At 36.0% G+C, this 17,900-nt stretch overlaps 1 long non-coding RNA gene across 1 annotated transcript; it reads left to right on the top strand.

Moving 5' to 3' along the window:
* Window positions 1-2,222: 2,222 nt before the first annotated feature.
* On the top strand, window positions 2,223-3,409 carry LOC127867885 (uncharacterized). The gene is made up of 2 exons (XR_008043781.1): window positions 2,223-2,600; window positions 2,903-3,409. It is a non-coding gene; the product is annotated as an uncharacterized LOC127867885 (long non-coding RNA).
* Window positions 3,410-17,900: the final 14,491 nt, after the last annotated feature.

The raw sequence follows: 17,900 nt of genomic DNA, 5'->3' as shown, positions 1-17,900 counted from the left end.
TGCCCGGCTGGCAAAGATCCACGTTTTGGGAGGTTTGTTATATTGTACTTCTGTCTAGACTGGCAATCATTTGTTCAGGGTGTTTTATTTATTTAATGTATTGCTTTAAATTAATACTGATTTTCATTACTGTATTTCGATCAATAAATTAAATAGTTCGTATCTAACCGTAAGTGCCCTATACTAAATTATTTGGCAAGACACCATTAGCTTGATCATGTCCTGCGTGCATGCAAACTGACCGACACATACTATTTACAGTCGTTTCTAAGTGTGAATCCAAAGTCGTGCGTTCGATCCATGCTTTATCGCAAGTGTTAGTGCGTACCATTGCTGTCCTTATTTTAAGACATATATGTGTTTTGTATTCAAAATCACTTACAGTGTGTTTCATAATATGTGATACAGTTTCAAACCTTTGTCGCTTTTTCAATCAAAGAGCTAATACACATGTAAAGGTATCAGATTAAAGGTAAATGATCAAAATTTGATATATACACAAGATGATGCGCTTAAAGGAATAAAAGAAAAGAATTCACCATTAGAAACAAGTGTTAATTGGTAGCTTTCTACTTATGTTACTATATATAGTTACAAAATTGACTCGAATACATGTGATTATCGGTCAAAGCAAGGTGATTATCACGTTTTCCCTGCAAGGCCAAATGTTGATAAACGATAATTGGCCCCGGAGCTAAAGCACGCGACGTTACGGCCAATGCGTCACGTAATAACAAAATGGCGTCCACATTCAGTCTTAGCCAACTGTGATCAATACAATTAACAACTCAGCGAAAGAATCGAACATAGTGTAAACGACACGTAGCACACAGTTTGGATAATAAAAAAAATCGATTGAAACGGAAACTCTTCTGCCTTTATTTGATATATGCCTCTATTTGAGCTTTAACAGTATTCATCGAACTGACGAACAGCAAAATTTAAAGTTATAGAAACACTTACCTCGACAACTTAAATCCGATGTTTATAATAATAAAATAACAACGATGTGCTATTCCGTCCTTTTTTGTTATTCCGTCCGTTATTTTATATTGATTTTAAATCACAATTTTTAAACGATTAATAACTTCGGCCCATTGTGATCAAATTTTTAAAAAAAAGCAAGTGTGTATGTATGCGGCACACAACAAATAGATAATTATAGTTTTATAACTTAAACGTAGTTCATCAAAATAAAGATAAGTTATTATCTATGTAATACTTAAATTAGGTTTATAACGTATACATATTTGTCTAAAACTTGTGAAATGTCATTCGTAAGCCGACGACAATATTATCATTCGGACCCTTTTCCCCACCTAACAAAGGTCACATAACCCCAAACCGGAACTCCTGTGTACAGGGTTACATGCAGTCAATTTGATATATAGCACACATTGTTCAGTGAATGCTGCCTAGGATTTGTAAAATAGAATGCAAATGGTTGTTTTTGGTATTAATTTGAAGGTATATTTGTAAGCAATAAGAAAAAAAGCCATTTTTGTGCTCTACTTTTTCTGTTGATGGTTCAAAGGCTTTGAAAGTAGGTCATACTATTTGAGTAAAAATGGTCGCCTCCACATGTGTCATTACTGGTGTGCCTATTCTAAGGTAAATATTTTGAGTTACAACACATAGAATTTGATGGCATGCATTTTTTTCAAAAGATTATGCATTTATCTTTCCAATGATGTATGATGATATAGTGTTGAAACGCTTGGTCATGGTAAAAATTGATATCGAACATCAACTATTTTAAATGTAATATAGAAGGAAATTAATTGCGCATGCGTAACCTTTAAGAACTTCCGACCAAGTTAGTCGTCTGCCAGAATTTTGACAATTGACCATCAAAAACTCTCTGTATTGCAAAACATAACTGCCAGATGTCATTTTGACCCAAATTAGGGCTGTTTGCAATTGGGCTGTAGCACTTGGGGTAATAAGGGGGTTAAATGCTGGAAAATTACACCGAAACCTGTTCCGGAGACATATTCTAAGACTACTTAAACACTCGGTATTGTTTTTCAGTGACATTTTTACATTAATTTGCATCAGTCTCAAAAATGAACCTAATGCATGTCTTTATTTCATCTGTATCTATTATTATTGTTTACTTTTTGAACCTTTTACTGTTAAAAATGCCTGCCAATTTTGACCGACACTGTTATTTGCCTTCGCTTTCAACCCCGTCAGGCAATGCTATTCAGAATAAGTTTTAATAAAACTACTTTGCCTTATTTTTCCTGTTTGGATATCTTGCTGAGTTCAAGCAAAATCAAGTGTTCAGCTGAAAACACAAAAATGATAATAATATTATGCTTTCTTTGCTGGAGGAATGTTGTTGTTATAGACCCTGCATGAAAAACACCAGGCAATCTGTATTTAAGTGACCTCATTATCACTATTATTATGCGTAAACCTAAGCGTGCATTTGTAGGCGGTGTCGAAATGGGTCTATAGCTCTGTCTGAACTGTCGTCCAATTGGTTTACAGGTCCGGCTGAAGTGACAGGCCATCAAAAACTGTACAGCATGACTGATTCGGAGACAGCCCTCAACACTCGCCCAGTCGTGTCGAGAGGATCGGTGTCTTTGTAGGTTAGTACATCGTTATTTTCAATTAAATATATTGTAAAATGATTTCTTCGATATCTTGGCACACGTTTGTCCCCAAAATTAGGAAAATTGGGTGTTTTACATTTACTGCAGCTCTGAAACAACATTTTAAGGCGATAACTTTACCAGTGTGCCCGACAATGTGATTCCGGCGTGGTGACTTATCCCTTTGCAGCAAATAAAGCAACAAAGACTATTGAAAGCTTACGCTAATTGTATCCCACTTACATTAGTTGGCACCGTTATTGGTAAATGTGCACAAAAAAACCTTTTTGTTTCCTCAGATTACACGGAATCGAGCACCCGGGCCAGGCTGACACTTTCCGGAGCCTGTCCGAGACGGAACTCGAGCCTAGGAATCATAGGTCCAGGTGTGGCAAAAGACTTAAAGCTCATGTCTGACGATCACTTTTTTTGAGTCAGGAATTCAAGTGTGTTGTTTTTCCACGCAAGCAAGCCCTTTTGTTGGGTGAAATGACATCAGAAATTCTGCCTCTACATGGATTTTACCTAAACTGTGCCAAAAAAAAAAGAAAAAAGTTTGTTCGAAACCTGTTCAAAACCTGCTTTGAAGCACAAATATTGCCATTGATGATTTTTGTCACTTATTTAGTCATCTGTTACATCAACTTTGCCTATGAGAATCGAAAGTGATGACTTGTATGAAGTCTAAGTGCTGCATGTATGATGAAACCAAGTTTGGCTTTTCTACCATAATTCTTGACGCGAAACGCTGTTACGCATGACGCTTTCAACGGCAATTTTTATGAATAAATCTGTGTGTCATTGTATCGGAACTTTGTGATTTTTCTCAAAACAGATTATACCTGTGGGAAAAGTGCCTTTTATATAAATTTGAAGGGGTTGGGTTCTCTTAAAGGTCACATAACCCCAAACCGGAACTCCTGTTTACAGGGTTACATGCAGTCAATTTGATATATAGCACACATTGTTCAGTGAATGCTGCTTAGGATTTGTAAAATAGAATGCAAATGGTTGTTTTTGGTATTAATTTGAAGGTATATTTGTAAGCAATAAGAAAAAAAGCCATTTTTGTGCTCTACTTTTTCTGTTGATGGTTCAAAGGCTTTGAAAGTAGGTCATACTATTTGAGTAAAAATGGTCGCCTCCACATGTGTCAAAACTGGTGTGCCTATTCTAAGGTAAATATTTTGAGTTACAACACATAGAATTTGATGGCATGCATTTTTTTCAAAAGATTATGCATTTATCTTTCCAATGATGTATGATGATATAGTGTTGAAACGCTTGGTCATGGTAAAAATTGATATCGAACATCAACTATTTTATATGTAATATAGAAGGAAATTAATTGCGCATGCGTAACCTAACAATCGAGATTAAACACCTGTGGAGATCCCGATTTTATCAATGACTAAACCGGTTCAATGATGTCAAGTGAAATAAAACATACTATTACTATCCAAATAAATATCTATAAAAAATGTGAATTGATATATCTACTTAACTAAAACTAAACTTAAACGATTAGCAAGAAAAATATATAAAGAAGAAGCAGGCAAAGTAGACAAATTAATTGTAACATATGTTTTCTCAGTCTCCCACTTTTGAACAATATAAATAGTATTTATCGCCAATCCAAAAGGGATCTTTATCACACGTTTGGCTCAACTAATATATAATTGTGACAGGACAAATGGTCAACATTTACCATGTTAATGTTTTATACATAAGTCCAATCAAAGGTTAACTTCCAAGGAAACTGCGGCATGTTAAAACTGTTGATTAGGACAAAATGTTGTTTTGTACAAAGCAGTACAATAGCGTCTGTTATGTGGCCTTTACTAATCCAGTTAAATAAAACAGTAATCGCAGAAAAGTTTAGATTCTTTACACCTTTAAGAAAATATATATAACAGTTATTTCCTGTTTTAACAAAATGATACATTTAAAAATAAATTATGAAGCATCGCTAGCAATAGTAGAAATAGAAGTAAAAGGGGAATTATTATAATTAGTAGCAGTAGCAGCAGCAGTAGCAGTAGCACTATAAGTAGCAGTAACAGCAGAAGCAGCGGCAGTGGCAGCGGCAGTGGCAGTTGCAGTGGCAGTAGCAGTAGCAGTAGTTGTAGCAGTAGCAGTAGCACTATCAGTAGCAGTAGCAGCAGCAGCACTGGCAGCGGCAGTGGCAGTGGCAGCGGCAGTGGCAGAGACAGGGGCAGCGGCAGTGGCAGTGGCAATGGCAATGGCAATGACAATGGCAATGGCAGCGGCAGCAGTAGCAGTAGCGGTAGCAGTAATAGTAGCCGAAGCAGTAGCAGTAGCAGCTTTTTGCTTTTTTGTTTTAGAAGTGTTTGTCGTATAAGAAGAACGCAAGGAAGACAAATTAATTGTAACATGTGCTATCTTAGTCTCCGTTGTAGTAGTATTTGGTGTATCTACACAGCCATTTTTCAGTCACCTGAGAGACATGTTTTTATAAGAGAAGTGGACCAATACATCGTGTATTAATATCAGTCAAAGACCTATAGATTACAAGGACCTATAGATTACACAGATTGGAAACTTCGCGCCTTATCGGGCTATCTCTCGGCGGGGTCACGTGGTCGAGAAACTGATAAGAACACTTGGGATCAGCAGACGATTTATTCCATGAATCAATCGGAGTAGTCCGGAGATAGCCGGTGTATCACGATTGCGATAAGATAGCGACGCGTCAGTAGCAACGGCTACGATTATCGAGCAAAGTTATGCGAAAATGTTACGGCGCTGTAGAAAGGCGGCTGTAACTTGGTCAATAATGATCCGATTTTCATAAAATAAAGTTTCATAGAAACATGAATAATTATGTTTTTATAAAATCTCGATTTTATTTACCTACAATAAGAATTTATAATGCCGCGATCATTGAAGCAATTGCGCTTAGAACTTCCAAATCGCGGCGAGAATGCTGTTGAATAATTTATTTGAAAGGCTTTTGCTGATAAAATATTCTTGTATAATTTGGTATTTCAGACAGTTAAAACCTTATAAAATATTATTATTTCAAAACGGATAGATATATGTGGACACATAGATCTAGGTCTCTGATTAAAACAACATTACAGTATAATAAATGCTATGATCGTTCGATCCAAAACCCGGTTTAGTTCGACTTATTTCAATATTGATTGTGTAGATTTTTTTCAATTGTTTAATTCTCTTTTTATTTAGATCTTATTCATGAGTTATAGGTTATGAAAGTTTTGTTTGTAATCCAGTTTTTTTCTTTTGGTTATTAAATTAAGCTTTCAGTATCGTGGGCTAGGATTTCGCGAAAAGAAAAAAACAAAAACATTTCACGCGCGTGTTAATCGTCGAATCAATTAGCGAACTGAAGATGCTTTGAGTGTTTTTTCTTTACTCTTGAGAATTAATTAAAAGAAGGGATTCTTACTTCAATTATCAGTTTGCGTTGTTGATTGATTTTAATTGTGTGATCAGTGGTCGCGGCCGGCGAATTCATTCTTTATATGTCATTGTGATGTCCAATTAAGGTAAGTCTTTGTTGTGAATGTGTTAGATTTTAATATACTTGTTTATAATAGTACGTTATAAACACAATGAAATGCTGTTTAAAACTGTTTAAAAAAAGGCTATTCTCGATTGTGTATCTTATAAGTTGGACATACTAGTACATATTTTGGATTTTACATTTTTTAAATTCTGTATCATTTGTGCAATCATGTCGCGTAACAGAGACCCTGATTTTTTCGCTTGGAGTGATAGTGATTTAGACCTTGATGAGCTTTTTGAAGGGGACTATACTGACAATGACTCTGTTTGTACTGATAAACATAGTGTTAGTGTTGATAAGAAAGATATATATGTGTGTCCAATTTGTTCACGAGAATACAAGACAATATCTGGGTTCCGAGGTCACGTAACGAAAAAGCATGACGAGAACTTTAAAGGTATGGCATTTTTCTTCATTTCTTCAAAGAACAATTCTCACAATATATGTGTATCAAACAGGTATTTCCTGCTCAGCAGCCACGTTATAGTTCCAAATTATTTGCAATAGATTTTATATCAAGTACTAGCATAGATTAGGTTTATAATGGTATCAGTCTAAAAGTCTGCAAATCTTTAAATATAATATAAGTGATTTGCTTTTATACCGGAGGGGGGGGGAGTAGATCTGATAAAAAGAGACAGGTTTCATCTGTTAAAAATGACTTTAATAATGGCATTCATTAAAGTATCACATGATGAAAAAACAGTATCAAAAAAAATATATATATTCCATACTTCGCGAAAGCTGTCTGTCCCCAGTGGACATGTTTGACAAAATTTCTTTTGAGCAAGCTGACAGATTTTAGGAGCTAGTTCAAATGACTGTCTGGAAAAAATAAAGAAAATAAAATTTATATAAATACTTTGGTCTGATGGTTTAATGGATCCTGTCAGACCGACTGTCTGGAAGATTTTCTGAGCTTCGCGAAGTCTGCAATTCTTGTTAAATATTTAATCACTATCATTTATTGGCGAATCAGCATATTCGCCTTTGGCCATTCACAATGTATTTGAGTTTAATTATGGCCAAGACATACAACAATAAAACATTTAAGCGTATAATACAAAACAATAATAACAATCATAGCATTAGATTAATACAGAGCAAGTGGATTCAGTTGTAGAGCACATTTGCAAGATAAAAGGGAAAAACAGTGTAATTGTAATAGGAACCAGCATACACAACATACACAATCGAAAGAATACATGTAGGTACTTCCTAAAGATCAATGCGTATCCTAATCCTTGATGGGTTTTTTCCTCTGAAATTATAGCACCTAATGCGAAAACGAAAAATTAGGAGCTAACAAAGGACAATAGAAGCTTAACTTAACAGGAAAAAAATAGAGAAGAAAATAAATAATAATAACAAAATAAATTAATTATTTAAGGAAAAAAAGGAACGTAAACAATTTACAAAGAACATCCTAGAATTGCGAAAACGAAAATTATATATTAAAGAGGTTGAGATTTCAAACCTGTAACGCATACTTGTACGTGTGTTCTGCCTATATAATTTAATATGTGTTTGTTATCTACAAGCCTGTTTTACATGTTAATATTTCAAAGTGTAGACATCTATATTTCATATTTTGTCAGTCCATTAACTTGTAGATAGCGAAGTGTTGGTACTATTAATAGCACATTTGGTCTAGGCGCTTTAAATATAGAAAGTAAAATGAATCTGCAGCAAGTACACGTACACATTTGAAAAAATCTCAACACATTATTACTCGGAAGTAATGGATAATTATCAGAAGCCAAAAAATAATGTTAAGTTGCAGAGATACATGATAGAAAAATGTGTTGGGTTTGCAGAAGCCGTGATATCGATGATATGATAGAAGATCAGTTTTTGCAATCTTACGAACGTTTTTTGGAGGAAAAATATAAAGAAGAATTCGACAATTGTTTTGCGGACGAAATCGATGGCGTCGATGATGAAGAACAAAATAAAATTGAACATCTACCTTATGTTCAATCGCCATATGACTATTTGATTGACAAAAAGCTGGATGAAGAGGCCCACCATATTTATTTTTCTGATTACGAGGCATTCGCGCAATACATCGAAACGCGGGACGAAGAGGCCGACCATATTTATTTTTCTGACGATGATGCATCCGATGCGGCATTCGAGTGATACATGATATTAACACATAGATGTGTGACTCAATAATTAACATTTTATGCATGTTTGTTTTGTTGTGTTCGATTGTATATGTTAATAAAAAACCTTGAAACAATTGTGCGTGTTGTTTGTTATTTGAGTATGTTCTGAACAAATCACGAAAACACAAGCTATGATACAATACGTTTTATTGAATATTCTTCATGGACATTTTATTGGAATATCTTGTCATCGCATTCGCGCTAAACATTTCAAAAACGTGCTCTGTTTCAAGAATATCTTTGGCAATATCTTTTGACTTTTCAGCACCTCGAAAATCAATTGCACCACATATCCAGTTTTCGGCATGAATGAAACCATACAATAAATCGAATCTACACAGGTTCGCTTTCGTAGCAAGAACGTTCAAGGTTTCTTTTGTCACATCTTTGATCAGAAACGACCAAACTGAAAAGGTTTTCCTTGAAGTACAAGAGTCCATCAGCGCGTGTTGAATCTTGATTTTGCTTATGTTTGTTTTGCTGCAAACGAATTCAACAATTTCATCAAATATCATTATCAACTTCGTTGGTTGTAGAGAAGCTTTGAGTATTGCGTACGTTTCGAATTGATGTGCAAAATGTTCTCTTGTATTTATTTCCACATGCTGGAAATCTGTCCACAGACACATAGGAATGCTATTTGTGGTGTAATCCATGTGAATGACTGGAAGACAAATAACTTCAATTTGTTTGTAGAAAATACTTATATAGGAACTTTCCAAAATGACAATGCATCAAAAACTCGTCATGTATATGTTTGTGCATATAGTTGCCCTGTTTTTTCCCTTAGTTTTACAAACAAATGCGTTAGGACGTCCTAAACCAAATTTTTATGAACCGTCTTGTTTCAAGCATGTACAGAATACACCGATTGACGTTACGAATGGTTTATTTTATGTGTTGATAAACGTAACCTATGAGTATTTGTCATTATACGACGATGTCAAAGAAAATTTACAATTTTTCAACAAATGGATGAAAAACCCAGAGTTTAGTTTAGAAGGTCATGAGCAACAATGCAAATCCATAGGTCTATCTAGATGTCCGAACAAGAAAAAAGCGTTTTCGAAACCGGTATACAGTGTAGTTGATGGTTTTGTAGCGGGATCAATGTTTATCACTTACGACTTACCAAGTCTTTTAGTTAGATTGCAAATTGAGCCGAAAACGTACTCTATCAGTGAGTTTGTAGAATCTGTGTTTACTGAGATTTACACACACGCTTGGATACCTTTGTTTCCGTACAATTTTTCATTGACCTATGATGGAAGTGAAATTTGTGCAAATGGGATGCACGGTCATGCCTTCATCAGATTTAATATTGAACTGTGTACAACGTTCGGAACATGGTGCGATGTGAATTTAGAAGGTGCTAGTCCCGAGAAACAGGATCATGCGTTAACACGAATCAAAGATGCGTTATTAAAGAGAAAATTGAGTGATTTGTCAGTCGCCAAGTATATCAAAGAATATGATCTAGGTTTGGAAATAATCCCTTCTAAGTCCAAAGAATTGCGAGACACAATTACACAAATAGAGCAAGAAATGAGTGAGATCCGCTTAAAAATCGATGATAAGTTCGACTTTGACTATGATCAATCTGACGAGGATTACTCTGACGAGGATAACTTTGATGAGGATTACTCTGACGATAATTTGGATGAAAAGCAAAGCGCTGAAAATGTACCAATTATCAATTTTTCTGACTTTTTTTTCAAAAACACTAAAGTTCTGTCAGTAACAAACAAACCTATCGTTGAACCTATCGTAAGCCAAAAAGTTCACGATATTCAAAATGCCAATACTTTCGTTAGCCAAAAATTTTACGATATTCAAACTTCTACCAACAATCCAAAAAACAAGATAAGTCCGCCAGTTAAAAAAAATACTGTTGTTAACCAAACTTCTCACAAAATTCAAAATGCTCTTAACAAGCCAAAACTCAACGTTAGTCTGCCAGTTAAAAACGATAACATCCTTAACCAAAAATTTCAAAATATGCAAGATGCTATCAACAAGCATAAAATGGGAATTAAGCACAACAAGCAGACCGTTGCAGAAGTATCTACGTATGGATTGCAAAATTGTTACTGCCTAACATGTAATCGTTCTACTACAATCGGCAAAGTACATAACAATCGTTGCTATTTCATCAACTTGGATTCATCATTCAAGATTTCCTCTAATACGCATTTTTCTCCGTTTCGTGAATACACACTCTTGATTATCAACGAACGTAATCATGCTTTACGTGCGATGCTAAGTCAAATAGTGAAACAAGTGAGTAACGAAGTTATTCTCGCGAAAAAGGCTTCATCATATCGACTTACTGTCTTCAGCACCAAAGATGGCACAGCTGTTGATAAGATTTGTATGTCGTTATATAGAAATACGTATCAAATTGAGAATTGTACCGAGAGCACGAATGCTGTGCTTATAGCGAGAAATGGTCATTTCATTCGCGTACCACACATACAATTGGCTAATTTCACATACTGCGATATTGGTGCTGTGAAAGCGAATGATGGCAAATGTTTTCGGATTGATGAAAATTGTTCGCACTCAAGTATTGCGAGTGTTTACGATTTGGATAATACGGTTGTTTCATATTTGGTTAGCATTACTCAGAACACGGCACACAATATGAGTGAGGCAAAGTTTCAAATAAAAAATATAGATGACACTTCTGTAACAAGCGATCACTTCATTGTGTACAACAAAAGGACGAACAGTGGACAAGAATGCACGTATGTCGATATGCGATCAAAGACCATTTAAATCGAAAAATGCAAACACAGTCCCACGATTTGCGAGGTTTTGTTGGGTAAAAGTACATTGAATGACGAACCGGGACTAAGAAAATTAACGTTTTGGGAAACTGTCGCTGTTTGTGTTGGTGGATTCATTGTGCTTGTGATAGCTGCTATTTGCTTCATAATTGTACTACACAGCATAGCTCGGCATAACGATACTGTTGTAAACAGTTAACATATATCAAAGCGTTTGTATCCGCTATTGTCATAACTCACAATGACTTTGTATGACAACATGTATACCATTGAACGCGAGAGCATTGGTAACACTCAAGAATTTTCCATCCACGTTTTTAAATGCATCAGCGTTTTGATCAATGAACAAGAACTGCTCGAAAGCATTTTTGAAACCATACTAGACGATATTGGAGACGAAAACGTGTTCATATTCGACTTGACAATCGAGTTTTGTTTCACAAAAGTTAGTAAAACTCTACATATCAGTCAGCTAAATTCGCAAAACTGTTCGTGTTTTGACATTACTTGTGCTATGCAGGAACACGGAATCAATTTCACGGTACCAGCTGATCTTCACGTCTCAGTAACAAAAAGCGTATAAACACATTTTTATTCACAATCTCGAAATATCGAAATTTGTATGGATTACAAAGTTAAACCATGTAACGGTATGCGTTGCACTTTATGTTCTCAAATAAAGAGTGGAAATAGTTTTCAGTTCAATTGTGGTTTTGTATACATTGTTGAAGATGGAGAGAACTTGACTTGTAAATCAAAAGATGTTATATATGTTCTGAAGTGCAACACTTGCGGCGGTGAGTATATTGGCGAGACCGTTAATTTGAGAAAACGCATTCACACACACAACTCTCATATTCGAACAGAACAGCACTATTGTCGAGCTACTGATCATTTGATAGAATGTGGGAAACACTTGTGCGATGTAAAAGAACGTTACACTGTATTCGTTTTGGAGACAGAGCGAGACAAGCATGTGCGTAAAGCAAAAGAGGCGTACTACATTCGTTTATTCCAGCCAATGATGAACAAGTAAGGCGTGCATTATTTTTCAAGCGTATATATATAGCTGCAGTTAACAAAATAAGCACACTCGCAATCACTTTCTACGATGGCACAAGCAATGTTGACCTCGAGCTATGCTATAAAAACGAACAACCGAGAACGAATACAGCAGTTTGCGAACACTGTACTCAATCACGGCGTGAAAAGGAATTTGGTTTCTGAAGTCGAGTCAGGTGTCTTCTTGTCGCCTAACGATTATTTGAAGATAAAAGAACTTTCAGAAAAACTAAAACAGATTGATGCCAAACTAGCGCAGTACAAAAGCCTCAAAGTAAGAACGCAGAATCTGATAAAGGGCATCAAGAAAACAAAAAACCTGCAGGACGATGTTGTGAAGACTGTGAGCTCTAACGTTTTCGATCGAATTCCAATTGATGTGATTAACAAAATACTCGGTTCTGGGGAAGACGAAAACATGTTTGCGCTAATAGAGCGAATAAAATCTTCCAATGTTGAGGAAAAACGCAAATATGCCGATATCGACATCTCCGATACAGAAATCTCAGATACGCTAAACGATGATGAAAAGGAAATTATGAACGGTCTGGCTGTTAAAAGAATGCGCAAATCTGGTGAAACGAAAGCTGCAAAGAAACCGAAAAAGGAAAAGACTATACTCAGTGATCTAGAATTGAGCGATGATGACGAATGACTACGTTGTTGCAATATTGTATGATTATGTTGACTTGTGTGTGTTACATTTTTTGTATATGTTGTAAATAAATTGTATCAATGAACTGTAAACATTTGTTGCCTTATCAATGGATATTGACGAGGTTTTGATTGTTGACGAAGACGAACAGTTAGCACAAAACACCTACTTGCTTTCACCCATGTACTCTAGACATCACCACGAATGCTCGCTATGCATTTTTCAATACATAACAGAATATGAAGAACCAATACGAATATTCGAAAGCAAGCTAGTAGAAATGAACTCAAAACTCGGGTGTGGAATTCAAACGTGTGTCACAATGGTTCTCAATGAGTTCAAAGACGATGAACGCATGTCGTTGTTCAAAAAATTGACAACTAGCGAAATTACAAGCCATTTTGATTCAGTATTTGGCGATCCTATTTGTGGATACAACCGACTTAAAGCTTACAATTTTTTCTCTCTGTTTGACGAAAGTACGGTTAACAATTCCACATACATAAAGTTTATTTACGATACATACAAAACTTCGAGAAACACTTCACTCTGTCCTTATTCGCTTTTAGGAGTTTATGTTTTTCTTGTTATGATTAACACTATAGGATGTGATTCCCAGCTCAAGAAAAAACATGACTTTTTGTGGATGTTCAACTGTCTATACAATCACAAATTACGGTTTGGAAAACTGCGATAAAAATCTATTTAAGGTTAGTTTTTCTATAAAAAAAACACTCAACCCACACACAACCATGTCAACCATGTCAACCATAAACGTTAAAGATATTAAACGGGTCACTGACACCGAAGCCACGAATCGCTTGTTCACTAAACTGAAGTACGATATTGGTATTGAAATCTCTTCAAAGCTCATTCAGGCGCTTAAACAAAGCAAAGACAGGGTTGTATTTTATGTGGGCAAAGAACAAAGATCATACCCAGCAGCAATTGTGAAAATGTTCACTAACGTTAAGACAAATCATGTCAAGATTCAGCCGAAGTACAGTGTTCAAGAATTGATGAACGTGTTTGAAATTCTCATGAACCTGTCTGAGTACCAATGTAACGGTCTCACGCTAGATTACTCGGATTGGCAGTCAATCTCTAGCCTGGTAAACATGATCGAACTCGCTGAGCACCTAGGCATGACAGAAGTGGTGATGTTTCTTAAACGCATTCCACAACTTCTTACATTTCACAACAAAACCGCGTATGATAACGAATTGCTCAGAAGAGAAAACGAGTCAAAGGAAAACCTTCAACCGAAGTCAGTCAACGAACTTAGTGAAAACGATGATAAACGTTCAAGGCCTAGGAAGAGAAGCTTTACAAAGGTGTTCAGTCGTAGTCTGAGTCGAAAGCGCAGAGAAGAAAATGTGATAACATAAGTGTTGTACATTTTTGTTGTATGTTGTTAATAAAGAACAATAACAGTAAACTTGTGTGTTTGTTTTGTTCATGCAATAAGACAACCAAAAGCGTATTTTTCTGTTTTCTACTTTTTATTCACATAAAATGCATTTCAACGGTTTATTTATCGATAATAAAAACACTCAAAGTCATAACTTCTAATCGGTCCAATAAATCGGCGCCCAACCCCACATCTCAGTTCTACACACAGCGCATTTGTTCCCGTTCATATGCATGCGCCAGCAACAGTTTACGCAAAACAAGTGCCAGCATGCAGTTACCACACAGGTTTTCTCTTCAATGCGGCAAACAATACAAGTTCGAGAGTCTTTCACAGCTTGCTCTTTCTCCAGTTGAAGTCGCGCAATTAGTTTGGTGCAGTCTTTGCGACCACAGCAACAATCTGTTCGAAAGTCCATACGAATTTGTTCCATTATCTGTATGCATTCCATTCGTATTTTTCTAACAGACAACCACCATCGCAGTTCTTGAATACAAAACGCCGCAAAAAATGTAACACAAATCATGTCTTCTTCTTGTCGTTGTCAGGTTTGGTCTGTTTGCGAGTCCAAATATCGGGGTTTCGTTCTTCGATAATGAATAGTGTTAGCAATATGCCGAGAAAGAGTGTCACAAACATCAATTAATGCAGTTTACGTTTTGCGCAGCGCTTATATATGCACATTTTGTAACGATCTGTATCGCAAACCATTTAAGTGTCTGTTGGGAAATTGTTACATTTCAAAACATGTATTTTCACCGCAGAAAATGGTCATCGTATGCTCGTCCGCAAATTTCGAAGTATGATCGCATCAAGTCACAAGCTGATGCAAAACAGTTGTGGGAAATAGTATCGAAGCATTTGAGCATCACATCAACTGAAAAGCCCAAAGTTAAGAGGTTCTATAAGTTTAAATCTGACACGTTTCAACCGGGTTGGTCAAATTCTTGTTTCGAGCCAAGACCTGAGTTCAAGTATGAAATTAAACTAACGTGCTTTGGAATCACAGTTCACCTTAGCGTGTACTTATATCTTGTTGAAGATGTTGTTGGAAACGTCGACGACGATAATTATGGCGATGTCGATCTAATAGTAAGGGATACACTAGATGAAACGAAACTGCTTTTCAGTATTGCTGATCGAGATGGCGAGACTGAAAAGAAATATGATTTACTGAAATCCAACGGCTGTGCTATGTGTAAGGAAATCATCGATATGATTGGTATCAAAGACATTTTCGATAAAAACGATTTGTTTGTAGAGTTGGAATCAAATTTATTGTTTAGTTTACAGAGCGACCGTGAATGTGATGATTGTATATATGAAATATATGAATAAAACAACCAAAAACGTATTTTTCTGTTTTCTACTTTTTATTCAACAAACATGCTTACAATAATCAACAAATGCATTCCATTTACCAGGTTGTTTTTCAACCCAGTCATTTAGTCTATACTTTCGAAAAACGTCTTGAATCTTGACCAGGTGGTAGAAGCCTTCAAGGTTGTATTTCGATCGTTCATGCACGACGGCAACAAACAAAACAAATGCAGTCACAAACACATCCCAGCTCAAACCACTGTTCAGCTTTTGTTCAAGCAATTCGGCGAAATAGTCTTTATCGACACAAGAGTTTATCAAGTCATATTTTGTAAGAACATGCATCGTTACCGTTCTATTTACAAGCAAAACCACACATTCAACAATGTCACAAAGAGTGTCATTTGAGTCCTCAAACTGCTTGCATTCCAAGTAATTTGCTACCATCGCAGCCACAAACTCACAGCTGAACATTTTTTTACGTTATGACAACTACTGACTTTGCGTGAATGGTTTTATACTCGAGTTAGGCGCTTGTTATTTGAACTGTTGTAGTAGTTTGTAAACGTCTAGATTGAAATCCTTGCAACACATACGCAATAACTATAACTATAACCAAAGAAACAACCACAAATGTTAGTGCAATAAATAAGACCCAAAAGCTGTTTATTTTGGAATCATCGTCACTCGGTGAATCCAGTCCCATACCAGGAATTCTAATCTGACACAGAGTTCGTTTTGTTGTACAATCTTCATACGAAATAGATTTTTCATTCACGTCGATATACAAGCACGTATTGTCCTCATCATATGACACTCGCGAATAAACTATCGCGTAATCGTTTAATTCGAGCGTTTCGTTCAGACTGTCAATTTTAAACATCAAATTTTGAGATATTGCATTCACCTTCGGGTCGTGCGTTCTGTTAATCAGATAGTCAAAAGCGTTTTGAAACTCTTCTTCTGTTTGCAGCACTGCTGGTAAGCACTGGCCATCTTCATTCACCACGAAACAAGTTTTAGGAGATGTGATCGACGCTGCTGCGTTTTCGTCAAATGAACATGTCTTGTACGCACGCGGATTGAAAGGTGACACAGTCACAAACTCTCCTCGATCCGCTTTTAACAGCGCTACGTTAGCCGTTTCGCATGAAATGCCCAAATATTTTCGTTTGAACAAATGAACGCATTGAGCAGGCCTATCTTTGTTGTTGAACAGCGCTATCTTGATAGAACCTTGAATGTTGTTCAAAATAAATTCGTTGCTTACTTGAGTGAAAACCGTTTTTAGATGAATGTTTTTTTGTCCAAAAATGACCACATCGTATGCATTATAGTCGGTGCTGTTTACAGTTTTACGTACATTGACGTTCGTTGAAAACTGGTTTCCAACTTTGAACTGTTGCTCAATACTGATAAAGTAGCAAGATCCATCATATATTTTACCAATACTTTTAGTCGGATCACACACATTGCAATAACAGTTTTGTAAACCGTAAGAAGAAACGCTTTGAACTGTTGTGTTTGCGCGGACAACAATGAACAAACACAAAATGATAAACGACCGCATGCTTGGCTTAGAACATCAAGAATGACAAGATCCGTTTGTATAAGAGTGTTTTATATTTATTTTAGTTCCTGTGTTTTTTTTATAACATTATAAACAAATCCTATTAGTCCAAGAACGATTGCAAACACGGCTAGAATGCAAAACACAACTTCGATTATAACAAGGACAGATCCTGTTTCGCTATTTTCGTTAGCCTTTGTGGTTGTTGAGCCATTATTTGTGATATTACCACTCGTTATGTTATGGATTTCACTGTAGTTTTGTCGTGTGCTAGTTTCGTTTGCAACTCTCGATGTGCCAAGATCGCTATTTTCTTCAACCTTTGTGGTTGTTGAACCATTGTTAAGGGCATTGACAACTGATGTGTTAAGGTTTTTACTTAATGTTTTAGTTGTATGTTCGTGTGCAACTCTCAGTGTTGCTTGCGTGTTTTTTTTGTTTACCTTTGTGGTTGTCGAACCATTGTTGGGGATAAAAGCAAGCGTTGAGTTTTCCATTTCGCTGTTTGTGTGTGTGTCAATTTCGTTTGAAACTGTCGATGTAACGAAATTATTATCGCTACTGCGTTTTTCGATGTCTGCAACATGATTAGATATATTGTCTGGTACCAAGAATCGCCATAGAGAATCAGTAGCTAGCATCCTACCTATATTCGGGGTCAAAATCAAAAAGAGTTTGCCTTTGATTTGGAAACAAAACCTGTCCCTGTGATTATCAATGGTCAAATAATTGTCTTTCACGCCCAAATTTTGATTTATGACTTTTC

Source organism: Dreissena polymorpha, chromosome 1 (assembly GCF_020536995.1).
Source record: "Dreissena polymorpha isolate Duluth1 chromosome 1, UMN_Dpol_1.0, whole genome shotgun sequence".
Lineage (NCBI taxonomy): Eukaryota > Metazoa > Mollusca > Bivalvia > Myida > Dreissenidae > Dreissena > Dreissena polymorpha.
The sequence above is the reverse complement of the archived record's forward strand: the minus strand, read 5'-3'. Positions and strand labels throughout refer to the sequence as shown.